We start from the raw sequence: 26482 nt of genomic DNA, 5'->3' as shown, positions 1-26482 counted from the left end.
AAGATTGTGTGGAGAACGGGGTGAGTGGGAGGTTCCCCCAATGTGAGATCAGAGTATGGTCGGTAGCAGTCGAAGAGTTGTCGGTGAAGCAGGAACTAACTCAGCTTAAGTGATGTCGAAAAGGTCACATAAGACCCGCCCCGGCGAGGCCACGTCAGATTTCTTCGGAGAACTTTTCCGCACCACAATGCGGAACCACTGGATAAAAAACTGTGGGAGCATGGAAATAGTGTGCGAAGAGCAGAAAAATTAGAAAGAAACGGTGACTAACACCACCACCAGGGTAGTGCCAACAACACAGACCCCAAGGGCTGGAAAAGAAGAAGAACAAGCAGAAACCTGCGCAGCCACCCTGCCCGCACATATGACAACCTCCCATCCCGGTGCCCCGAAGGGAAGAACAGGCATAAAAGTCATGGCACAAGTAGGAAGCCCACCCCCCTCATCCTGAGCAAGGAATGGGACCAGTCCCAAGACAGATAGGGACAACAAACGACCAACCTGCCCGAACCTAGAGGGCAACCACCCACAAGGACAAGACATGGCCAGAGGACGCTCAAACCAGAGGATAGCAATGAAAAGAAGGGAGGGGAGGGAGGACAAGGATAGAAGCAATCCCCCCCAAACCTGGAGCAGCCAGAGCTGCAGGGCACCGGCGCACCAAAACCCCATCCTCCAAAGAACCAAGGGAGGAATGAACCACCCCCACACAGAGCCACCCGTCAAGAACAAGGAAGGCACTCACAGGAGACACAGCTCCCCACCGGGAGGCGAGTACAGAAAACCAACCCAAGGGTCCTCGCAGAATAGGGGAGGAAGGGCGGGCCCGTTCGGAATCTGTGGCTAGAATCGTCTCTACCAGATACATCGTTGCCGAAGGTAAGTAACTCGTACATCTGATAGAGACTACTAGCCGCAGACGCCTTAACGAAGAATAGATCCCCTAGCAATACCCCATGGGAAGGAGGGTCTGCGAAATGACCCCACCAGCCAAAGCAGAACAGAGGGCCCCACAGGGGACCAGATCTGTGGAACAGGTAGAACCGTGCCCCTGCCAGGCCAAGGGAACCCCCACAAGCAGAACCCCACCGACCCCAAGGGGACGTGGGAGGGAAAGAAGGCTGAAGAGGCTCATACGCTCACAGCAGAGGAACCAAGGGCAAGGACGGAGAGGGAGAAGCACCCCACTCCCCCACAAGGCAACATAGCTTCCACCGAATGCTAAGACCAGAAGAAGAAGCCTAGAGGGCCCAAGGAAACCAAGGAGAAGAAGGCAAGCCCATTCCAGATGGAGAGCAGCCTACCAGCCAGAACAATCCCGGCAGTCAAGGCCAGAAGCAAGAAGAACAGCCCGAGGTCCCAGGAAGACCAAGTAGGCAACGCCTGGCAAGGGAGAACACAGGGACATAGCAGAACAGGAGCAGGGAGAGGAGGAGAGGCCTGGGCCACCACCACGAGTAGCCGCGCACACGACCCCAGGAAGCAAAAGCAACCTACGTAAACACCATGGAGAACAGGTACCCGAAGGCGACCAGAACCCTCCAGCAGAGCGCAAGCCATATGACAGCTACCATAACCCCACATAGGGCACATGAAGTCCCAATATATGGGAACCCTCTTTGGAAGAACTTCTGCAGCAGAGGAAGAAACAAAAGAACCACAGGGAAAAAAAGCACCCCCGCTACAGGCTTGACAACAGCCAAAGCAAAGCAGAAGGCCCAATCTCAGGGCCAAGTCTGCGCAACAACTCCTGCAGAACTCACACACGACAACAAAGGGGCCGTCCAGTAGCCAACAATGGAAAAAGTCCCAAGGAAGGACGTAAACGGCCAGAAAAACATACTCCACAACCATAATCGCCGGCCTAAGAAGGCCCAGAAGCAACCCTAACTCAGAAGTCACTGAGGAGGGGACGGAGGAGGAGGAGGACGGAGCCCTGCCAAGAGCCTCTGGATGGCGGAGTCGGCCGGGGCATGAAACAACAGACTGCCATCAAATGGGAGATCAATGAGCCTCTCCCGAATATTTTCAGGGATGATGCCATCCCGAAGCCAAGCATGGTGACGGAGAGCGACTGAGGAAGCCATGGCCCGGCCCAGCACCTCAGAGATGTCTAGAGTGGAGCGGAGAATAAATGCCGCAAGCTCCCGGCCATCCAATGCATGGTGCCGCAAATCCACCTGACAGACTCCTGGGACGCTGCAGACCCCAGAGACTCAGCAGAGTCCCACAAACAGGAGGAGGCCCTAGCCAGCACACACAAGTTGTAAAGGGCCCACAGGGCCGCGCTGGTCGAGGCGAAAATGTTGCGTCCCCAAGTATCCAGCCAGCGGCCTCTCTGGACAGTGGAGCCAACAGGGGCGGCAGGGAGGGAAAAGCAGTCCGCAGAAGGGGACAGGCGGCTGAGGGGTGAATGGACAGGCATGCCGGGTCACGCGGTGTCGGAAGGTGCCGATGCAGAGGCAGCAGGTCCCCGGAGGCAGGACGCCTCCAAGCCCCCGTCAAGGCAGAAAGGAGCGAACCTTGAAAGGGAATTAAGATTTCCCTCCCACCAGAGCCCTGGTGGAGGATCTCCAACAGATGGTCCGCCGGAAAGTGAGCCACCGGGTCACCCATGGGTAGGATGCCCACAGCCGTGGACACAGCATGAGGGAAGGTCACACCCGCATCCGTAGGGCCCCGCGGTGGAGAAAGCAGCTCCTCTGTGGGAGACGGCTGCAAACTAAGGCGGCCGTCCTCGAGGCCAAGCGGGGTAGGCAAGGGTGAGACCTGGAAGTCAGGTGGAGCCGAAGAATGAGGGACCTGCCGCTCTTCTGATGAACACCCCTGCCTCAGGAAGGGCGGGGAGCCATCCTTCGACGCCGGTGAAATGGACGCCACACGGCGACCAGTCTCCGGGGAGGATGATACCAATATGCAGCCTGCCTCCAGAGTAATAGGAGCGTCCGAAGACGAATTCGCGATACGACTCCTGCGCGGAGCCGTAGAGTCCGCTGCTTGAGGCAGGCCACCGGCGTCGCCGGGCAAGGGACCTCCAAGTCACCCCACACCGAAGACCGGAGCAGGGACCGGAGTAGAGCTGGAGCCGCATCAGGCCCGGCCCGACCCCCGCCAAGGCAACCACTTGCGTGGGGGAACGGGATGGACCTGCAGCCCTCCGCGGCCCAGAAGGAGGCGAAGGTCGCCCAGCAACCTCGGTAGCAGCGCCAGGGACGATGCAACCTCCGACTCGCCCTCCAATGAGGCAGCCGCCTGTGAGGAGGTACGAGAGGGGCCCAGAGAGGGACAAGGGGTCGGCCCTGGACCTCGACCCGGAGCGGGACGAGAAGAGTCCACTGACCCCTGTGGCTCCGCACGGTCCAGCTGCTGCCGTAGCGGCATCACCTTGGCCTTAGACAGGACCACCCTGCCAAGGGACCGAGAGGGGCTTCGGGGATGCAACCCGAGCCCCGGTGACCTCCTGCGACACCACAGGGACCCCCACGGGGGTTTGCGGCGAGGCAGACACGCGGTGGCCTGAAGGAGGTGCCCCAGAGGAGCCACACCCCAACAGCACCACATCCTCCAAGCCTGGATCCGACACAGTCGGCGCCGGGGACGGAGCCACCGACGGCGCCACGGAGGGCCCTCCGCAAGGCGAGGGATCCGTCTACGCCCCAAGAGGGGAAGGAGGAGGAGACGCCAGCGAGGCCTGCAAAGCCGCCGCGTAAGTCTCCATCTGGACACTCGATGCCCCAACACCAGGAAACGGGGGATAGGACAACACGCGGGCCGCATCACCCGCAGAGAGTCCGCGCCCCCGGTAGGCCGGAAACCAGCCCCCGGGGACGAACTGCGACACTTACCCACCAGGGAGTGACGCTCACGCGACATCGGAGAAAGGCGAAGACCACGGCCAGACCTGAAGCCGTCCGCCGTAGCAGACCGAGGGGAGGACGTCGACCTGGAGAGACACGCCGAGAGAAGTTTCATTCAGCGCTCCCGCCGTGACTTCGGCTTCAACTGTTGGCACACCTCACAATCTGAGGAGCCTTGATCCTCCCCCAAACACGACATGCAAATGAGGTGAGGGTCCGTCGCCGACATAAGACGCCCACAAAACGTGCAAGTTTTAAAGCCTGAAGGCATTCGCACACTGTTCCTACCAAAACAGAATTGAAGAAAGAGGGTTCTAAACAGGCCCGCAGCAAGGAATGGATCCACGTTGCACGCGGAAAAGGAAAAAAACTGACATGGGCGTGCCGGGGCAGGTCTCATGTGACCTCGCCGACGTCACGTACGCGGACGACGCCTGGGCGGAGTCGCGTGATGTCGCCCCGCCCCTGGTGCGCAGTGATGCCGTGGCAAAAAGTTTCCGGATCCAGTCTCACACCTGGGGATAATTCTACATGAAGGAATCTGCGGCTACTAGTCTATCAGATAGTGCCCATAGCAGAGCCCTGCTGGGCCAAAGAAAGGAGGAACAAGAGAACCTCAGAAAGAGGGGCAGAAAGGGGATTCACAGCCTTTGCTGAGCACCATGCCACAAATTTGTTCCATCGGCAGGCGTATACCGTCTTAGTGGAGGGACGCCTCGCTGCCAAGATTACATCACATATTTTGGAGGCAAGTCGAATGACGACAACTGCCGCCGCTCAATCTCCACGCAAGGAGGTGGAGCTGGACAGGTTCGGGTGGAGGACCGTCCCCTGCTGCTGCGACAGAAGATCCTCCTGTAGAGGCAGTCTGATCGGAGGATCGATGGCCATGTTGAGCATCTCGGGACACATGTAGGAAAGTGGGTTTCTGTTGCAGTAACCCCCTCACTTTTTTACCTGGCTACTGATGCACTTTTTCTTGGTGTGCCCTGGGTCCCTGCCATTCAGGTTCCCAGGGCCTGTGTTCTTACCCCAAAATAAACCCAATTGGCATCTCTGGCCACATGTCAGCCCCTGGTAAATGGTACCACAGGTACCCAGGGCACTGTGACCAGAGAAGCCCTCTAAGGGCTGCAGCACTTGTTATGCCACCCTTAGAGGTCCTGCACCCTGACACACTCACCCTGCCTTTGCAGGCTGCATGTCTTGGTGCAGAACAAAGTGAAGAGTCGACATGGCACACATCCCTGTGTGCCATGCCCACAAACCACTGCCCTGGCATACATCAGTCGCCCCTCTAGCTGGGTGCCCAATGCCAGTGGTGAGGGTACAGGTACATGAGCCCTGTACCCCTACAGTGCCCAAGTCCATTCCTGGGCACTGTAAATGCAGTGCTGCCATTAAGAGTATATGGTGCTGGGAGTTTGTAATTGCGAACACCACAGCACCATAATGGCTACACAAGAGACTGGTTAGTTTGTTATCAAACTTCTCAGCACATTAAACCCACACTGATGCCAGTGTGGGATTTAATGTAAAATGCACAACAGAGATGCCCCCTGAAATTCAACAAACTACTAGTGACCTGGCTGAGTGGCTGCTTACGCTGCCACCAACAGACATGTTTCTGGACCCTGGGTTGAGAGCTTGCTACTCTCAGGAACCTAAAACAATGCACATCCTGGGACGAGGTGCCAAGCCTCCTCCTCCAGGATGGGCAGGGTTCACGAAGAGCGAGCTCCAAAAGGCATGCCGGCTTTGTGAGCCTCTCAAGACCATTTGCTGCTTTCAGCAACTGATCCCCACTGGTTCTACCCCCCACTTTGGGCGGGAAAACCGACGGGAAAAACAAGTGAGGAAAAGAGGGGTGCCCACCTCTGCGAACTCCACCCCTCAGGTGGGGGAGGCGAGGTGAAGAGCAACCTCGAATCCCTGCCATCTTGAGGATGGGGGGGGGGAACTCAGCCAACCAGGGACATGCTCCTGCCCCCCTCCCAGTGGAGTGTGGCAGAATAGGAGGTGTACCCACCCCAGGGAAGGGACTGCCCTTTACCTACCTGTAACGCCCCTAAATTTAGTGGACACCCTGAACCTTCCTTCCTCAGATCCAGCAACAACAAGAAAAGAAGATAAGAAGAAGGACGTAGAGCCGTGCAGAGCTTACAAGAGGACGACACCCACTGACTTGGACCCAGCCCTACAGGCCTGTCTCCCCTCAAACCTGCTCCTGCGAAATCCCGGCGTGTCCAGCAGCCAGCAACCTCAGAAACCCCGGAGGACCTGCCTGCCTTCACTTTCTAGACTATTTCTCCCGTGAAAACCAGACATGTTTAAACTGCAGCTTCTGTTGCCAGCCAGGAACCGCAAATCCAGCCCACTCTGCACCCGCCGAACCCGGACCGAGCTCGAGTGGAAAAACACCATGAGGAGGTCCCCCCCGGCGATCCTGACCAGAGATCCGGCAAACCCCTGACCTGCCTCAAGCCTCCTGACGACGCCTGCAGCCTCAATCCAGAGGATTCCCCCCCGTACCGCGACCAGATTGGGTAAGAAAATCCGACGTCCCAAGACACCCCTGGACCCGACGCCCCACGGCCTTGCGTGCCCAAACCAACGGTGCCTAATCAACCCTCAACATCCCAACTAGCCCCTCGAAGGGGTTGTCGCTCCTGGAAGATCCTCGTCCCCGAGCCTGCAGTGTTTCTTTGTACCGGAGAATCTCTGTTGAAATCAACAGGGCACCCGACCTCAAAACAGCACCCGGCCACCCTAGTGCCGCTGAGGGTGCACCTTTGGTGCTACCTTGGTTCCCAGCTTGCCCTGAGCTAAACCCTAGGAGCTTTGCTCCCACAACCCAGTGGCCTGCTTGCCAGCAGCCACCAACCGGAACCCCCCTATCCTCCATAGGATAACATTCCGCCTCAACACTCTGAACCCGGCCGCCCTAGTACCGCTGAAGGTAGAACAGTACATCACTGACCCTGGGAGACCCCCGAGTCTAACCCCGGAAACCCAACTCCAAAGACCGAGTACTTACCTCGAAACCGATAACTTGTTTTTCCTCATAGGATAACATTGACACTTTTCCTCCCAAAAAGTTTCTAAGTGTCGACTTTTTAAGAATATTCTTTAAAAGACTCACAGATAACTAAAACGCAGGGCTCGAAAAATCCGAAAAATGGTACTAGTCCTGCAGGTCTATTCCCTTGGAAAATCCCCTCGACCTCACTACAACCTACTTGACCTCCGTCTCTGAAAACGGAGCAAAAGTGACAAGATAACAAGATTTAAAGGCATCTTTATTGCTCATTCCCTTTGTGAGCAATAAAAATGCCTTTAAATCTTGTTATCTTGTCACTTTTGCTCCGTTTTTAAAGACAGAGGACAAAAGTTAGTTTGTCTTCCTACTCGCCAGAAAGGGCGAATAGGACCTAAAAATAGCTCGCCCTCATCAATTCTCCCTCGCAAATGCGAGCGGTTGAGTGGATTTGTCGAGCCCTAAAACACATTTTCTCAACTGTTTTCAGGAAATGTCCCAGTGCTGAATCTAGGATCAAGTACTGTGTTAGAAAAAGTAATCCGAAAAGTAACTTACCTGCAATTTATTGAAAAAGCCTATTCATTCTAATGTACTGTATTTACTAAGTATTGCATACTACTGCTCCCCTGTAAATCAAACAAAGTACTATTCCTATTGCATTTTCAAACAGTTCTATATCCAGTAACTTATTATTGAAAAGTATTTAATGCTTACCAGTTCCAGGCTTGCTTGGCTCTAAAAATAACCAACATAATAATTTTGATACAAAAACAATTGGCCTATAGTTCAGTTCTTTAGTGTGTGAATCCATTTGCTGATTGAGTGGGCACATCAAATGCTTAACACTGTCCTCGAATACTGCCTTACTGCTCGACCAAGCTACCACTTTAGAGAGTAAGGTTCTATCTAACTTTAACCTCTGCCTACCTCTGGAGACCCTTGGACTTTATACACACTCTGCCTCACTTTGGTCCAGTATTTATAGAACCAGTTTCTTACAGTACCAGACTCTTCGTGCCCAATCCGGAGCAACAAAAATGACCTGTGCCTGGTCGCGCTTGATCTTCAGCACTCTGGGCAGAAGTGGTATAGGCGGAAAGGTGTATAACAGACCGCAACTCCACTTGCGACGAAAGGAGCCACCTAGCAAGTGCCGCCTTGGAAATTGCAACGCGCAGAATTGCTGACATTGCGCATTCTCTTCGGTGGAGAATAGATCTAACCAAGGCTCTCAGCACTGCTGAAAGAGACTTTGCACCACCTCTGAGTGAAGAATCCATTTGTGATCCATCATGCACCTGCGGATGAGTTTGTCCGCCCTGGCGTTCAGTGAACCTGCCAGGTGTTAAACCACCAGGAATATGCCCTGATGTTTCAGCCATATCCAGAAGTGAAGGGCCTCCTGACATATGGACCACAACCCCACCCCGCCTTGTTTGTTGGAATACCACATGGTGGTGGTATTGTCCGTGAACACCTACACTACTCTTCCCCGGACAGAGGGAAGGAATGCCTTGAGTGCAAGACGAATCGCCCAAAGCTCCAGAAGGTTGATGTGGAGCCCGGAATCCGCCTGAGACCAGAGGCCTCTGATCTCCGCCTCACCCATGTGGCCGCCCCATCAGAGATGGGATGCGTCCGTCACCACTGTGTGCTCTGGTTGGGAAAGGGAGAGAGATCTGCCGCTGACCCAATCCTGGTTCTTAAGCCACCAATGCAATTGTCGTGCAGTGCCCTCCGAGATCTGGACGCAATCTGACAGATTCCCCTGATGCTGTGCCCACTGGAACTTCAGGTTCCACTGCAGAGCCCGCATATGCCACCTGGCATGATTGACCAGCAGGATGCAGGAGGCCATAAGGCCCAGCAGCCTCAGGGTCATTCTGACCGAAACCCAGGATAGAGGCTGAAAGATCGGAATCATAGCCCGAATATCCTGGACTCGCTGCTCGGGAGGATAACCCCAAAACTGCGCCATGTCCAGAACCGCTCCGATGAACAGGAACTTCTGAGAGGGTATCAGATTCGACTTCGGCACGTTGATGGAGAACCATAGCGAATGCAGGAGGTCGGCCGTAATCTGGAGGACAGCCTGGGGCAAGCCCACCTTCAACAGCCAGTCGTCGAGAAAGGGGAAGTCTGGAACCCCTGATCTGCGCAGGTCAGCTGCGACCACCGCCATCACTTTCGTGAACAACCGAGGGGCGCTAGTAAGGCCGAAGGGGAGCACGGTAAACTGAAAGTGCTCGTGGCCTACCGTGAACCACAGGTAATGCCAGTAGGACGGGGATGTGAAAGTAAGCGTCCTGCGCTACCAACCAGTCTCCAAGGTGGTGGGCAGACAAGACCTGAGCGAGCTTCAACATCTTGAATTTCTCCTTCCGGAGGAAGCGGTTGACGTTCCTGGCATCCAAGATGGTCATTGTCCTTCTTGGGTACCAGAAAGTAGTGGGAGTAACAACCACAAGCTACTTCTATGGCAGGAACGCGCTTGATCGCTCCCTTGGCCAAGAGAGCCGTAACTTCCTGTTGGAAAAGGCCAAAATGATACTCCGACATACAATGGTACTGAGGAGGCATGGCTGGAGGGGTAGTCTCGAAGGGGAGGGAGTAGCCCTTTCAGACTATCTGCAAAACCCACCTGTCTGACGTGATGGTGGCGCTAGTGGGTGAGGTGATGGTGGATCCTGCCGCCCAATGGCGTTTGATGGGCCTGAAATGTCAGATTAAGAAGGTTTAAAGGCTGCTGCAGAGGGGGGGGGTCGGTGATCTGATCCGCCCGCTGGCCCCCTGAACCACGGTGGTGGTTCCCGCGTCCCCGGCATTGCAAAGGTTGTGCAGCTTGCGCCGGCTTGTGGCTCTGGGCAGGACGTAGTGGGGCACCCCTTCCGTAGCCACGAAAAGGGGCAAAAATCAGACTGCGCAGGGCGGCTGGAGAGGCCCAAGGACTTGGCAGTAGCCCGTGAGTCCTTGAAACGCTCTAGAGCGTTGTCCTCTTTGTCGACAAAAAGGCAACGCCCATCAAAAGGCATGTCTATGATGGCATTCTGGACATCCCCAGAAAAGCCAGTTGATCTCATCCAGTCGTAGCGTCGAAGAGCTACCGACGTAGAAATCGTCCTGCCCAGAGAGTTGCCGGTATCCAGCCCACAACAGATAGTAAACTTTGCTGCGTCCCTGCCGGCTGCGACAGCTTGGGAGAGTAGTGTCCGGGCCTCCTCTGAGCACTGAGGCAGCACTTGCGCAACCGTGTCCCACACAGGATGGGAATAACGTCCCAATAGACATGCAGTGTTTACCGAACGCAGTCCCAAGCTGGCGGAAGAAAAATAATCTTCTTTCCAAGGTGATCCAGCTTCTTGAATTCCCTATCTGGTGGAGCGTTAGGGAATGCGCCCTTGGAAGTAGAGGCTTGGACCACCAAGCTCTCAGAGGTGGGGTGTTGGGAGAGGAAAGTGGGGTTGCCCAGGACCGGGCAGTGGCGTCGGGCGATTATCCTATCCATGGGAGCCCCCGTTTTGGGCCTGGACCAGGTGCCCAAAAGGATGTCGGTGAGGGCCTCATTTAACAGAAGCAGGGGCTCCGAAGAGCTCGCTTGCGGTTGAAGCACCTCTGTCAGGAGGTTAGTCCTGACTGCCACGGTAGGAAGCTCGAGGTTGAGAGCATCAGTCTCCCTACCCAACACCACTGAGTATGACGCTCCCTCCTCCTTAGCCACGGTAGGAGGAGACCACATGCCAAGGTCAGGATATGTATCAAGACCACTGGCATCCCCTAGGTCGTCTCTCCAGTCCGGGTCATACTCCAACTGGTCGGTCAGCGGGTCACCTGACCCCTCCCAGTCCTCGTCCTCTGGGTGCCAATCTGGCCTAAAGTACAAGTTACTTACCTTCGGTAACGATGTATCTGGTAAAGACGATTCTAGCCGCAGATTCCTTAACGTAGAATTATCCCCAGGCGTGAGACTGGACCCGGAAAACTTCTTTGCCCAGCATCCCTGCGCTCCTTGAGGCGTGTCACATTGCGACTCTGCCCGACGTCCTCAGCGGGCGTAACGTCAGCGAGGTCACATAAGCCCCACCCCGGCACGGTGACATCAGTTTGCTATGGAGAACCTTTCCGCGCCACAATGCGGAGCCATCGCAACAAAACTGAGCAGAGCATTAGAACAGTGTGCAAAAAAACAAGAGAAACAAAAAGAGAGAGAGACAAAAAAGCGATTAACTGCACCAGGTGGCACCGAGTTGCCAGGAGGCTACAAAAGGAAAGCCAAAGCAGGAAGAGAGCAGACGACCTCTAAAGGGAGGAACAACCGTGCAAGCCAGGGGGTAGCACCAGGCAGCACAAAAATACCAGAAGTTCACATCAGTAAAACCACAGCAGGGAAAGCGTTAGGCACCCCTCCGTGGAACCACCGTGCAAGCCGAGGCGAGAGCCAGCTGGAGGCACTAGCAATGGAAAGTGCTGCAAGAGGAAGAGAAAGATAAAGAGAGAGACAGCAACCATAGACCACACAGCAAAGGGCCACAAGCCTAGAACAGAGGAGCAATAGCAATCCACCCCCAGACTACACAGTCAAGGAAGGCCAGAGCCTCCGAAAGGAGCAGAAGGCCAAGGACAGGCAAAAGAACCCCCCAGCGTAGAAGACCGCAGGGGGATCAGAAATTGTAACAACAAAGGGAAAATGGAGGAAAAGCGGGCCCCTACACTGGAGAGAACCCAGCTGGAGGGAACCCCGAAGGGCAGAAAACGAAAAGGACCCCCACAGAAGACAAGCCACCCAGAGGGAGGCGAGCGGAGAAAACCAAGCCGAGGGTCCTCACAGAACGGGGAGAAAGGGCGGGCCGTGAAGGAATCTGCGGCTAGAATCGTCTCTACCAGATACATCGTTACCAAAGGTAAGTAACTTGTACATCTGATAGAGACTACTAGCAGCAGATTCCTTAATGTAGAATAGATACCCTAGCCATACCCAGGAGGCAAGGCATAAGAACAAGAAGGAAAAGGCCAGGATATCCTAAGCCCAACCAAGGGAGAGCGCCCAACACCCCGCAGGGGCAGACAGCACCCCAAAAGCCTCAAGGAACACAAGGGCCACCTCGAACCAAGTGAGAAGTGGTAGAGCCAGAGGCGGGGCCCACCGGGAGAAACACATGCACAGAGATAGGAAAGAGCAGAAACCATGGCCGCCACAGCAGGCAAGGCCGGAATGGCGCCACCGCCAACAGCACAGGCAGAAGAAGAAAAGCACCGTTGTGTGAAGCCTCAGCGTTGCTGTGTGTCTGGAAAAGATCTTCTCCAGAATGTGTATCTCATGCATGCAAACTGTAATATTAAAGGCGCTCGACTTTCAGATATTTGCAGCTGTGTGCGTGTTATGGCTAGAGCGTGGGCCGATCAACCTGAATTCAAAAGTATACATTGTTTGTTGGCCCCGACTGTTTCTACACACAATGTTCAGACCAAGGTCGCGGTGAACGTCTAGGGATGTGAACAACAGACCGTTCTCATGTGAAAAAAAAGAAAGCAAGCAGTTTTCATATAATAACATCTATCTACCGTGTCGTGTGCAAAAGCAGCAAAAGTGGCAAGATGGCGTTTTACTGTCTAAGTCGCTTATGCTAACATAGCAATGTGTGTACCTGTAGTTCCGCCTCCACTACACCCTCCTTTGATCGGACCATGAACAAATAGGGATACAAATTAGGAACGCAGAGTTCAAGTTCGACAGAGACAGAACCAAGTGCATGTATTGGTCATCCATATGATTGGTAGTGAAAGTTCGAAAAACCCTCTTGAATAAGAAAAAATATGTAACAGCACACAAAGGCTCGACAGAGCCCCGTCGTTGAGTTAATAGGGGGAAAAGAAAACATTTAAAGGGGGGAGAGAGAGAAAAAAAAGAAAAAAAAACTTCAAAACTTTTGGAAAGTCTCACAGAGTCAGCGACAGAGTCAATCCATCAACGTGTAAGCACAATAAGTAGCAACAGCCTCCAAAAGGACATCATTATCATGTTCTGTAAAAGATCCCGCCATCCAGTCTAGCAAAGTAAAGGAACATACATGTTCTTCGATAACTGGAGCCTCTAGTACAATCAGAGGACAACTTGCGTGTTCTTCAAGATAACTTCTCACCAAGAAGTCATACGCTGACATATAGATATCCCAATTCCCTAGAACTCCATGTGCCGCTCCACAGGCCATAATCTCGATACCAGAACAGTCCAACACATGAGCCTCTAAGGGACTCATCAGTCGATCATAATCCAGGGCAGGAGACACCAGGTTCGACAGGCACAAATCCAGAGCCCATTTGAATGGACAATCTAGGCAATGAAAAACAGGTTGCCCGCAAGGGAAGTATGAAAAACGGAAGGACAATCCATAGGCTACGCTTAAAGTGGCCAGTGGTAATGTTCCATAGTTTTCTAGCATCCGGTTATGAAGTTGGAGCAGCCGGGGTAGGCTGTCTTGTGATACAAATCGTGCAGCCATTGCGCAGCAAGCAGACCAACAGGAGCACACCAGCCGTGAGGGCGAGAATCAACGGGAGCCCACCGAAGACGCTGGAAAAAATAGAATGAAAAAATGCCGGTATCACACCAAAGATTGTTTGGAAGGAGGTCACGAGGCAGGAGCCCACAACTTTGAAAAAATGCACCAAGCCAGTTGTTGACGAGGCATTGAATATAGCATGAATCAGAGCCCCGAAATGAAGGGGGAGATCAGTATTCAAAAGCGCATGCACCTCGGTGCGGGTGTTAGCAACGTGAAGGACGAATGTTTCACGGGAGGAAGTCAATGCGACTTCTTTTTGAGACAATAGAGCCCTTATTCTGCTCATCTTGTTGAACTCTGCTTTCAAGGTTGGAATGGAAGGCCAGATGGAGACATCCAGTCTCCCATTCGGGGGTGGGAAAAGGACATTTTTACAGCAGACTACTCGTTGTGAGACAGTTACGATGTAGGGAATTCCCACTAGCATCCAGCAGCAAGCCTCATTATTCAAAAGAAAATAACTACCATTAGCCAATAATGTAAAAGTGGGCGTAATTGCAGGCACAGGAATCCCCTTTAGAACGCAAGCTAAATTCGGTGCCTGAACCTTGCATGCACCATGCAATTGAAAGTGTCTACAGACTACATAGTGATCAGGTGTGGAATAGCATTCCTCACCTTTCAAATAAACTTTCTTACCCTCTCTAATGCATCTGTATGTAAATGGGAGTGACCAAACTTCATGCAGGAAAGCACTACCCAACGGTTCATATCTGCCTAGGGCATAATGTTTCATACATGAACTGAACTTAAACAAAGGAAATGGCAAGGTGATTAACCAATGGATAAGCCACACAGTTGAGTTCAATTCGGCCACAGAGAAAGGCAAAGGTTCCAACTTTTCAATATGCAATAATGAGTATGTCGCATCTCTCACACAAACTGTTGCTTCGCAGTCAGATTAAATGGCAGAAATAAAGATGATGTATTCATGTAATCCCATGGAACTTTCCCAGCCTTCAATGTCTGTAAAGTCCATGCAACCTGCATTATGGAACGCAATTGATTTTGTCCATGATATAAAGTTGACATATCGTCCTGTACAATATCCACAATAGATGAAACAATATTATCTAATGTGTAAATTCTGGAAGAGAGGGTGTTAAAGCTATTATCGATGACAGCAAAAACTTTTTCCATATTTGCTTGATCAATAGCTCTTAATCTGGAAGCCGCTTCAATTTGAGATAGTTTCCAAACCTCATTATAAATAGCATACACCCATCTTCTGGACCTTCCACCCACGGGACCCTTAACAAAACCATTCAAATCTATTTAGTCATGTAATTTTGATAAATGAAGCTTGACAGATGCCAAGGTGGAATGTTGCAGCCAGTTCTGATGTAACTTCCGCACAGAATAGGTAGTAACTGAATGGGAAGTTTCAAATGGGGGTCCACTCTAACCTGTGTATATCCAGGGTATAGACCCAGAAAACGATGTTGACAGGAATCTGAGCTTCTCTGCCATATCAACCATCCTTCATAATCTAATTCGGATATGTTGAAGGATATATTATTAATATAGGACTGCAATGCATCAAGGGACAGATCTGTGTGATTATTCCATTGTTGATAAGCACCCAGATTAGGAATAGAGGGAGAATTTTTTCTTTTTTTTTTAGAAGTAGCCAATCCAAAGCAGGTGGTTTGAAAAATGCTAGAATTAAAAAATAACATGTGGTTGTACCTGCCATGTTTTAGAACCCTAAACAGATTTAAGATCAATCGTATCTTTCCACAGCTTATAGTCCCCTATAGCCAATTCATCCATAAAGGATTTGGAATACAACAGTTTAGTGTGGGTCAGTCTAACTTTGGAAGCTGGCTCCGCCGCCACTTTAAAATAAAAAGATTCAGGGTCAGAAACGCTGAAATCAGTAAAATATGTAAATTTGTTCAGTAGAGTTTTAGAGCTGCCTTCAATGGGTGCCGGACAATGTTCCCATTGCGTATAATTAACAACATTTCTAAAAGTATTTGCCTTATGTAGGAAGTGATTGCCATAGTGTTGATCGCAAAACAACTCCCCATAATTAGCTGTGTCTAAATACAAATCTTCAGCATCAAAAGCAGCACAATACTTCAAATCAGAAAAGAGTGCCTCTATGGCCTGGACATCCCAATCATCAGAGCGGATGTTTTGTTTCAAAACATCTCCCATAGAAACACAAAGTACATTGGGGACATTAATAACCTCTATGGGACCATGAATTTGAAATTTAACAGCATCCCATACAATCCCATCTAACACTGGCCAGGCAGTAATGTTCATAAATGTCTGGTCCCTTTTCATGATGTGCGATGAGGAATGGGGGGCCAAAGTTCCATCAATTAATCTAATTGTAGATCTTTCGGTGAGATAGTGTCCATTTACAAGAGGAAAAAATACCACCACAAATCCAATGGACATAAATAAAAATATACTTATGAGCAACAGCCAAATGTAAGTCCAGGGCGGAACCAGAGGCAGGGGCGCAAGGAAACACAGCAAGATCACAACGATGGAGGAGAACAAACAGTCCTGCGTGGGCATGGAGAGAGAGGGAGAGAGAGGGAGATGGAGAGATGGAGAGATGGCGAGAGGGAGATGGAGAGATGGCGAGAGGGAGATGGAGAGATGGAGATGGAGAGAAAGAGAGAGGGAGATGGAGAGAAAGAGAGAGGGAGATGGAGAGAAAGAGAGAGAGAGAGGGAGATGGAGAGAGAGGGAGAGAGAGAGAGAGAGAGAGAGAGAGAGAGAGAGAGAGAGAGAGAGAGAGAGAGAGAGAGAGAGAGAGAGAGAGAGAGAGAGAGAGAGAGAGAAAATGGGCCCAAGCCGGCAACCAGAGCCCAGAGGCCAAGGAAAGCCAAACCCTCTGGAACATCAGGCAGAGGACCAAGCAAGAACACAGGACAAAAGAGCGGGCCGAGCGACGTGGCGACAAGGAGAAGGACGACCCTAGCGCAAGCTGCTCCAAGACAAGTGGCAAGAAGATCCCACCCGAGACATACTGTGACACCACGGAGAGCAAGGAACCGAAAAGGGTGACCACACCTCCCCAGCACATGACAGAGCTATGTAATAGCTACAAGTACCCAACATAGGGTAGGTTACGTCCCTTTTAGGAAAATATTTCCACAGCAGAGGACAAAACAGAAATACCTGCAGAAAAAACCCGCAGACGGCTTACCAAGCAGCCAATAAACAAGAGAAAGAAGGTCTAATCTCAGGGCCTACCAGGCTTACCAACAGCCAAAACCACAAGTTAACAAAGGGCTGGACCAGCAGCCGACAGCGCCAAGGGCCCAACAAAAGGACCCAGAGGCATATCAACCAGACAGAACACACAACCTGGGCCACCCGTTACAAGGCCCCAGTAAAACAACAGGAGAACACCTCCCAAAACACAGACCAACAGTCAGGTCACTGAGGAGGAGGAGGAGGAGGAGGAGGAGGAGGAGGAGGAAGAGGAGGAGGACGAAGCCTCACAAGAAACCTCTGAATGGCAGAATCCGCAGGGGCGTGGAACAACAGAGCGTCATCAAAGGGTATGTCAACAATTTGCTCTCTAACGTTTTCAGGGAAAACACTGTCCCACAGCCAGGCATGGCGACGAAGGGCCACCGAAGTAGCCATGGTCGACCAAGCACATCCGAAAAATTCCAGAGCAGAGCGAAGAATAAACGCCGCCAGCTCCCGGCCATCCAACACATGGTGCCGCTGATCAACGCAGGCACCCTCTTGAGAAGCGGAAGTGGCTCTGGCCTACACACAAAGAGTATTAAGGGCCTGCAAAGCAGCACGGGAGGAGGCGAAGATGTTGCGCCCCTAGGAATCTAACCAGCGGGCCTCCCGCGACGGGGGAGACAACATCGATGGCAAGGAGGGAAAGGCAGTCTGTAAAAGAGGGCCCCTGGTAGAAGAGTGGAGGGAAAGACAGACAGGATCATGCGGAGCAGGGCGGTGGTGGTGCAGAAGTGGCTGGGGCACCAGGTCCCCCGTGGCAGGACGCCCCCCAGGCCCCCAAAATAGAATTGCGGAGCGAAGCCTCAAAGGGAAGAAGCAGCTCCCGACCACCAGAGCCCTGATGGAGAACCTCCAGCAGATGATCCGTGGGGAAATGGGCAGCTGGATCGCCCATGCGCAAGATTCCTGCAGCTGTGGAAACAGCCCGAGCGAAGGCAGCACTGGCCTCCGTAGGGCCCGCGGCGGGGAAAGCAGTTCCTCCGTGGGCGACGGCTACAAGCTAAAACGGCCGTCCCCTAGCCCAACCAGAGGAAGGAAAGCCCAAGCTCGAAAAGGAGGAGGGGGACGACAAATGGGGAACCTGAGGCGACTCCGGTGAAGACTGCGGGCGCGGACACGGCGAAGAGCCGTCCTTAGAAGACGCCGGGGAAAAAGCCACGACGCGGCGACCTGTCTCCGGAGAAGATGAAACAAACAGCTGCCGAACCTCTGGAGAAGAGAGGGTGTCCGAAGACTAATCAACGACCCGACCTCGGCCCAGTGCCGTAGAGTCCGCCACCTCCGGCAGGTCAACGTCGACCGGCGCCGAAGGAGACGCCGGAACGACCTCTGCCACAACGCGTGGCGCGGGAGACCGGGGCTGGGTCGGAGCCGGGGCGGCTAAGGAACGGCCCCGAAAAGCCGTCGACCCGACCTCCGACGAGGTATCCACCTACGTGGAGCGACGAGGGGGGCCCGGGGACACGCCCAACCCCTAGCCGACCACTGCACCGCCACCAGGGCCAGCAGCAGCCGGCGCCTGAGCGGCATCACATCGGCCTCGGACAAGGCCGCCACCTGCACAGAGGACCGAGGGGGACTCGAGGACACGCCCCAAGCCCCGCCAACCTCCCGCAACACCACAGGGACCCCCCGTGGGGTTTTGCGGCGTGGCAGAGGCGCCGTGGTCCGAAGGAGACAAACCCAAAGGGCTGCACCCCGACAGCACCATATCCTCCGAACCCGTCGGCGCCAGAGCTGGAGCCGCCAGCGACGCCGCAGGAGTCCCCGCACCGGGCAAGGGATCTGCAGACGTCCCAGGAAGAGAAGGAGTAGACAATCCGGGTCTGCGTTGCACGCAGAAAGGAAGATGTCAGCACGCCGGGGTGGGGCTTATGTGACCTCGCTGACGTCACACCCACGGAGGATGTCGGGCAGAGTCGTGAGGTGCCGCCCCCCGGCGCGCAGGGATGCTGGGCAAGAAAGTTTTCCGGGTCCAGTCTCATGCCTGGGGATAATTCTACGTTAAGGAATCTGCGGCTAGTAGTCTCTAACAGATAGGGACCCCAGGAGTGAACAGGGGCACAAAAAGCCTGCTCGGCGCCGGGCGACATCGGTCCGGTGCGGTGTCCATGTCAGGATGGAGGCCGGGGCCGACCGGTTTCGAATGTGGGAGCGTTGCCGGAGGAAGCGACGCCGGTGGAGGCGTAATGAGGTCAACCGGTGTCAATCTGGATCCAAGGGAGGGAGGGGGGTGGGGGGTGGGCAGCGGCGCCGGGGGGTTCAGGCTGCCCAAAGATGCCGTGCATGGCCTCGTAGAACTTACGAAGCTGGGCAGGAGTTGCTACGGGTCCTGGGAAGGGAGGGAAACTCTAAGTTGGCTCTTCAGTCTCCGCCCGTATGCCTCGTCACGTCAGCCGACCGGCGGGGAGAAGTCGAAGAGCAACGATGCTTCTTCGACTTCTTCTTGTGCTTCCACTTACATGACCCTGAGTGATAGGACTTCGAAGACGAGTGGAGCTGACTGCCGGCGCACAAGAAGCTTTCGGGATCACTCCGCAAAGTCTTCGGAGCCATGGACCGGCAGTCGGAGCACGACTTGGGGTCGTAGTCGCGCTACAGGCAAAGGAGGCACACGCGGTGCAGATCCGTCACCGACATCAGTAGTGAGGACTCAAAAATTTGTCAACAAAAGTCGTCGAAAAGTGACTGGAGGTACTGCTATCTCTGGATCTGCGCTGGCCGGCGCGAAAAATGAAAGACCTGACATCAGGACAGGAGGGCGGCATTTAAGTAGCTACCGTGACGTCTTTCAGGCGAACACGACGCCAACGACGGATGTGGAGCCGACAGGTGCCACCTTCCAACGCGCAGAGGTACTGCGGATGAAAAAACTTCCCGCATCCAGTCTGGGGGTAATTCTAAGGTAAGGAATCTAGAACTAAATGTTTCTTTCAGATCAGGTACTTCACATGCTAATGCGGTAGTAGCGACCTTGGGCTGGTGAAATGGGCCTGCAAGCCGCAGGAGGCTGCTTTCAAGTTAGTATGTAGCAGATCTTAATGCAAAGTACAATCTACAGAGAGATGGGTTTCTTCTAAACAGCTCTGCCTTTTCTTTAATTTTTTTTTTTTTAAGATCCTGTGAATCTGATAAAGAGCTGAATGTCCACCCGGTGGTCTTTAGTGCGATCAATGTAAAAAGACAGAGCTCTTTTCCAATCCAGACGGTGGAGCCTCTCTTCTTCTTTAGAAGGATGAGGTGGAGTGAAAAATGTCAGCAACGTTATGTTTTGGCCCACATAGAAAGTAGTCACAACCTCCAGTAAGGAGGCACGGGTCTAAAGAACTGGTTTGTCTTGAAGTTGGTGTATGGAGGATTAACTGAAAGAGCTTTAAGTTCACTGGCACTTTTGGCTGATTTAATGACCACTAAGAAGTTTCAGCTGTCAGCTGTGTAGGGGCATGAATGGAGAGCCCATAAGGAAAGTTAGGACCAAATTAAGATTCCATTGGGGCGTGATGAAAGGGGTAGGAGGGAACAAATGTTGCAAGCCCTTAAGGAAAAGTATTTTAACAGGTGAGTTAAACAATTACGCTGATACAGCAAACTGAAAAAGCAGGGTTGACGAACATTATTTTTGACGGTGCCCAAGGAAAGGCCTTGCTGGGCTAAGAGCAGCAAAAACAATATCTTCGATATGTAGGCAGAAAGTGGATCAACATTTCATGAAGAACACCAAGCCATGAATTTGTCACAACAGCAGGTGTACACAGCATTTGCTGAGAAACAAGGTCCTCCCAAAAGTGTAGCCTGATCAGAGGATTGAGGTGTTCGGGATACCAAACTCTCCATGCCCAGTCCAGACCCACTAAAATGACTTGGGTCCGGTTGGCCCTCATATTTCTTCAGAACTCGGGGCAGGAGTATTATTGGTGGAAAGGCATTTAGAAGTTGCTTGTTCAAAACTAAGCTGAACCTGTCTTCGAACAAGAGCCGCTTTGGAAACTCAAACGTGCAGAAGCGGTGACACTGAGCTTTTCCAGAGTATGAATAGATTGAGCCTACGTTTTCCCCATTTTCGGAAGAGACTCTGCGTCACCTCTTGATGTAGATGCCATTCGTGATTCGCAAGTCATCGACAGCGGAGTCAGTCTGGCCTGGCATTCAGAGATCCCGCCAGGCGTTACAGGACCAGGACGATGTCCCGACGTCCCAGCCATGCCCACAGTACAGGGCCTCCAGGGAAAGGGTCCTCCTGGAGGTCATCCGACCCAGCAGCATCAGAGTCAGTCTCATAAAATCAAGGTCTGAGGATGAAACATGGGCATCAAAGCCTGAATGTCCTTGACTCTCCACTCAAGAGGGTAGGTGTGCAACTGCACAGTGTCCAGAATGGCTCAGATGAAAGTGTGCATCTGAGAAGGAGTCAGGTGTGACTTCGGCATCTTGATAGTGGACCCCAGAGAGTGCAGAAGTTTAGCTGTAGTCTGGAGGTAGGTGACGACTGCCTGTGGCAAGCCCTACTTCAACAGCTAGTCGTCAAGGTAGGTGAAGACTGGAACACCTGCCTTCTACAGGTGTGCGGAAAACCACTGCCATCAATTTTCTTACCAGCAAGGGGTTGTTGTGAGGCCAAAGAGGAACAGCGCGAAATGCTGCTGGTCTACTGTAAACCGCAGGTAATGCCTTTGGCTGGCAAGACAGGAATGTGGAAATAAATGTCCTGGAGGTCCAACACTACCATCCAATCTCCAGGGTGCAGGGCAGACCGAACCCGAGCGTTTGTGAGCATCCTGAATTTCTCTTATCGCAAGAAGGCGATGAGAAGGCGAAGATCTAAGATAGGACGGAGGCCTCTGTCCTCTCTCGTCACCAGAAAGTAGCAGTAACAACCACCATACCCTACTTCTGATGGTGGCACTCCCTCTCAATGGCTCCTTTGGCCTGCAGAGTCTGAACTTCCTAAAGGAGCAAGAAGAGAGTCCTCCGACAGCTGTTCTTAGGACACTGGCAAAGTAGGCAGCGTTTCCAGAAATGGAAGTGAATAACTCCACTGCATGATTTGGAGCATCCACTTGTAGAGGGTTATTGCTTGCCATTAGTACAGGTGGTAATAGGATGAGCATGCTGTATACTGAGGTCGCTTTGAAGAGGTTTAAAGGCTGCAGCAGATGGAGGGGAAAGGGACTGTACAGTACACTGGGTGTGGTTTCCAAATCCTCTGTGGGACCCAGGACCCCCGGCTGTGAAAGGTCTGAGAAACCTGCTGGCCTGGGCAATAAGGTTTGTGATAGACATTTGACCATCACAATCTGTTTGGGGAAAAACAAGCCTAGCCCTGCACCAAAACACAACATTTTTGTTAAGAGAAACTCATACAGAACGAAAAGAGTGCGCTCCGGATCTGCGTTGATTAGAAAAAAAAAAGGAACAGAATTTGGGTTGCAAGGGTGGTCACTTTAAGAATCCAGAGATGTCTCCGAGTTGTCATTTCAAGTGCCAATATGGAGCCAGTGCCCCTCCTCACATGGTAGTACTAATGAAAGTTTCCAGATACAGTTTGGCACAAGGGATATTCAAAAAGTTCAAAATCTGCATGTAGAAGTGAACATTGAAAAAAGTGGGATTTTTCCCTGCGTGGAACATGTGTTTGGTTTACCAAGTACAGATTTACTGTCTTACTGGTAACAAAGAACGATATAAAAGGCTACTCAGCCAGAGACAGGCTGTTTAAATGCCTGTAAACCCATATTATTGGAAACTAAATTAATAATAGTTTAGTTCTTGTAAGTTCTTTGGTTTTACCCAAAACAACGTTTGGGCCTCTAACTTACATTGCATTGGGAGATTACATTGCAACAAAAGCTTTGAGAAAAGTACAGATACAAATGCCTTCTCGTGACTATCTTACTCCTATGAGACACCGTTTAAGGCTCAAGAGAACGCAGTGCTGGAAATTCACTTACTCTGTAGGCAGAGGTGGTGGCTACCAAATAAAAGCTGACTCGGCTGGGGGTCATAGGTAGACCTAAGAGCTTTGTAGCAATTCAGACCCATCAAGATTATTCTAATTTTGGAGTGACTCAATTTCATGAGCACTGTTAAGAAAAGTGGAAAAGCAGCGGGAAATGTAACCAATTGTTCAAAATAGCATCCCCCTTCTCCTGGGGTACTACTGTTTGGAGGGGAAGATTGGTCATTTTCTGTTTTAAGCCATGGCAACCAGATTTATTTCGGGGAAGCTCAGTGGCAGTTAGTGCTTTACAACACCTCTTTTTAAAACGCATTCATGTTCTTGAAACATGCTACTGACAGCAGTGGCTTGTGCATTTTCTCCCTCATAATAATGCATTGCTGTGGTTTACTACTGTCTGGCTCGTAGCCATCTCCAACAAATGTCAACCTATAGCAAGGGACACCTTGTTCAGAGAAACATTGTACTTTTGTTTTATGTCTGAATCAGTGAGGAAACTGGGTTTGAAAGCTGTTAGGGAAAACATCAGAGCTAGATGAACCACTCTGGCCTCCAGGAATGTTTGTGATAAGGGGTCTCCTGAGACCATATTCTAGTGCATGAAAGTTTATTTGAATGTAACTTGTGTACTCCAGAGCCCCAAGAGAGCATTTGTGATGATAGACTGTGTTAAGTTACCCTCATGCATCAAACTCCTTATGAATTAATCTTCCATTGACTCCACAGAAGCAAGGACTGCAAAGTTGCTGGAGTTAGATTATGTCTGCCTCTCATCCGCACAAGTAATGGTTTTATTGATATTCTAGACACTGCTTCACTTGTCTCTTGTTGAGACATGCACTTAATACTATAATTTTGCCAGAAGCCATGGAGCCTACACTGTATGATATCAGATGGCCTGTTGGATGGCCAGCCATATGAACATGAACTTTTCAGCTAGAAAGTATGCAGGCTCTTGGGTTAAAGAAGCATTTTTACTTTGAGTGTCCAAGACCGATCCCAGACAGTGAATGATATGGAACAAAACTTGAGGTTATGTGGATTAGTGGATGCAAAGTACCAAACAATATAAAAGTAAGACCATCCTTTTGAAATCTTTGAACACATCCTGCAGATTGGAAGATTTGATAAGTCAACTGTCTAGGTCTAGGGCTACACAAAAATGATTTTCTTTCAAAGGTGCACTGTCACGACTGCCATGCATCTGGAGGTCAGTACAGATGACTGCTGCTTTCTGCCTCAACGGAAAGACTTTGTTTAGCCTCAAACAGATTATTTTCACTACAGAGTTAATTTTCAATGGCTTTTAATAATTGTGGTTGAAAAGTTAACATTCTGAATCTTTCATTTTGTACCCACTTGTTTGCAGTCTTCAAGTAAAGATGGGCATCAAAGGATGAGCCCTTTCTTGCAAGCCACAAAATAATTTGAATAAATTAACTTCCCTTGTGGGGAAAAGAAGAGCTCCTAATTGTTTTTCCAGAAAGTGGTCTACTTCTGCTTTGACTCGCTGCCCAAGGTGCAGTTATTTGAAATATATTCAGAATCTGTCTGATTTTCTGCAACTCTTGCAGCTCCCACTACTGCAGTGTTGGGAGGAAGAAGACTTTACAGAAACTGCAGATTATTGTTGACTATCTCCGTCTCTTGCCAGTTTACCTTGGTATGACTGTCTGCACTGTGAATCATGTTGATGCCACTGAGTGGTTTGAACCATTTGTTGGTGGTAATGTGGGTCTTCAGACTTTTAATGATATTTCCTAAACTCTTCTTTTTTGAGGCCTACTGCTTTGAGAAAGTACTGTACTGTGTGGTATAAGTCACCTGGGTGTCATTCCAAACAGTGCATTTTAAAGGAAGATTCAAAATACTCTGCTTGGGGTCCAGATTCAGACCAGTGAGATCTCATGATTTGGTTGCAAACCACAAACTAATTAATCTTGGAAGTCTTCCTCACAAGGCAAATCATTACCAAGGTTTTGATGAATCTCCTAAGTGAACAATTATGGCTTTCCAATAGTGCGGTTGTGATGGAAGACTTCACAGAAGTATCACACTTTGATACCAAATAAAACTATCCTTTTACGGTGTAACTAATGTAGAGAGGCTAGGGACTAGGTATGTTAGAGCTAGGATATGTGCTTTTCAGGAACCACAAATTAACTGAATGTGGTTTTGGATCTGTTGAAGAATCGAATCTTAATCAGGTGATCTGCATTTTTTCCAGACAATATAGCATAGTGGTCTTAAAGGATGCTGAAGCATGGAAAAGCTCCATGGTAAGTTTCAGAAGATACAGTATGTGTGGAATTATAGGATGTGACTAGTTAGTATCTGTGAGGCAAAGTCTGACTAGTGAAATTGGCATTGTAATGTTGAGTTGTATTGTTCCTGTAGCCAAGAATTCATGAAGGGCATTAATACTGTCTAAAGAGGGCTATCAAAGGAGTAGAATCAGGGTACGCATGGTACTTCCTGATGAACTGGCGCATTAGGAGGGGCACACTATTCGCAATGTGTGGGAAGGTATGCACGTGAAAGCTCCTTTCATTGACTTTTGGATTTTTCAGCTGTATTCAATCTCATTTTGGAGGTTCCTTAATTTTTTTTCCGGGTTAAAGATATCCCTTTCACAAGTGCCTTAGCCCAAACTGTTGCTTGAGATAGTTGCATGTTAGTTCCTTTCGGAATAGATTTAGGGGCACACTGTCTAAGAGCCAGAGATTAGAGAGGCATTAGACAAATAAATATTACAGTGTTGGCAGTTCTGGTTGGTGAATAAGGTGCAATATTTGGAGTCTGATGGTCAAGGTCAATATCTCATGAAATTCTTGTGTTAATACTTGATGTATGGGTAGGCATATTACTTGGACTTCGAAGAACACCCTAGGTCAACCTAAACTTTTTCTATGCCGTTTTATGATGCACCAGTTGTTAATGGCAAGCAGACTGATGGAATACCTCCCCACGAAGTATAAAAGTACCTCAGGATTGAATGACATTTAGGAATGTCTTGAAAACATCTCAATCTCTCTTTTTGGGATTTTTTGGAGGGAGCAGAGGCCCTTCTTTTGGACGGAGTGCCTTCTTAATATTCTTCTGACATCGAGGGTCAGTCTGCTGCTTTATTGAAACTTTAAGGTCTTCTCACAACTACGTCTTTACTTAGAGTTATAGCAAGTAGAGCGAAACCCTCATGAATTCAGGCAATCAGCAGTGCCACAGTGCCTAGTTTTCTTGTGGAGTATCCCAAACAAACTACTGTAACACAAGCAAATTCAACACAGCAAAAATAAAGTATACCAACACCATTTGTGTAATCATATATCAGAGAAAAACAAGCTAATTAACTGCTCTAATTTTGTAGTTCTAAGTCCATGTTAATGTTCCCTGTGGAGCAGTAGATGATGGATGACGGCCATATGGGTTACTTCAGACTTCCTGCAGGATTGTCGTAACCAACTATATTTATTAGGAAGTGGATGGGTTAATAGGAACAATGAAAAAAGGTACATTAAGGAGATGAGGAGTGTGTAAAATAAAGTAGGAAGGAGTCCCTGGGACTGCCGTAGTAGCAAGAGATGAGGTGACAAGAAAGTCTGTGTGCATAAGAAAGGGGCGAGTATTTGTAAATGTGGACAATCAAACTGCCAAGAGACTAGGAGGGCCTTAGACGTGTGTAGCTCCCTCCCACCCTTTAGTCTTGTTGTCTCAGCCTCCCATGCATCTTCCAGTAATTACTATTCTCTTCTACTTGGTTCCTTTTCATGTCAGTGCTGCATATTAATTGCTTACACAAGTCAATCTTTGAATGCGGCTACAACTTCTGTACTTTTCCTTC

At 50.7% G+C, this 26482-nt stretch overlaps 1 protein-coding gene across 16 annotated transcripts in view; it reads right to left on the bottom strand.

Moving 5' to 3' along the window:
• Nucleotides 1–26482, bottom strand: part of NIPBL (NIPBL cohesin loading factor) — a 1722939-nt gene that overhangs the window by 211975 nt on the left and 1484482 nt on the right. The window lies entirely within an intron of this gene.

Source organism: Triturus cristatus, chromosome 2_1 (assembly GCF_964204655.1).
Source record: "Triturus cristatus chromosome 2_1, aTriCri1.1, whole genome shotgun sequence".
Taxonomy (NCBI): Eukaryota; Metazoa; Chordata; class Amphibia; order Caudata; family Salamandridae; genus Triturus; species Triturus cristatus.
Note: the sequence above shows the minus strand (reverse complement) of the source record. Positions and strands in the feature narration are given on the sequence as shown.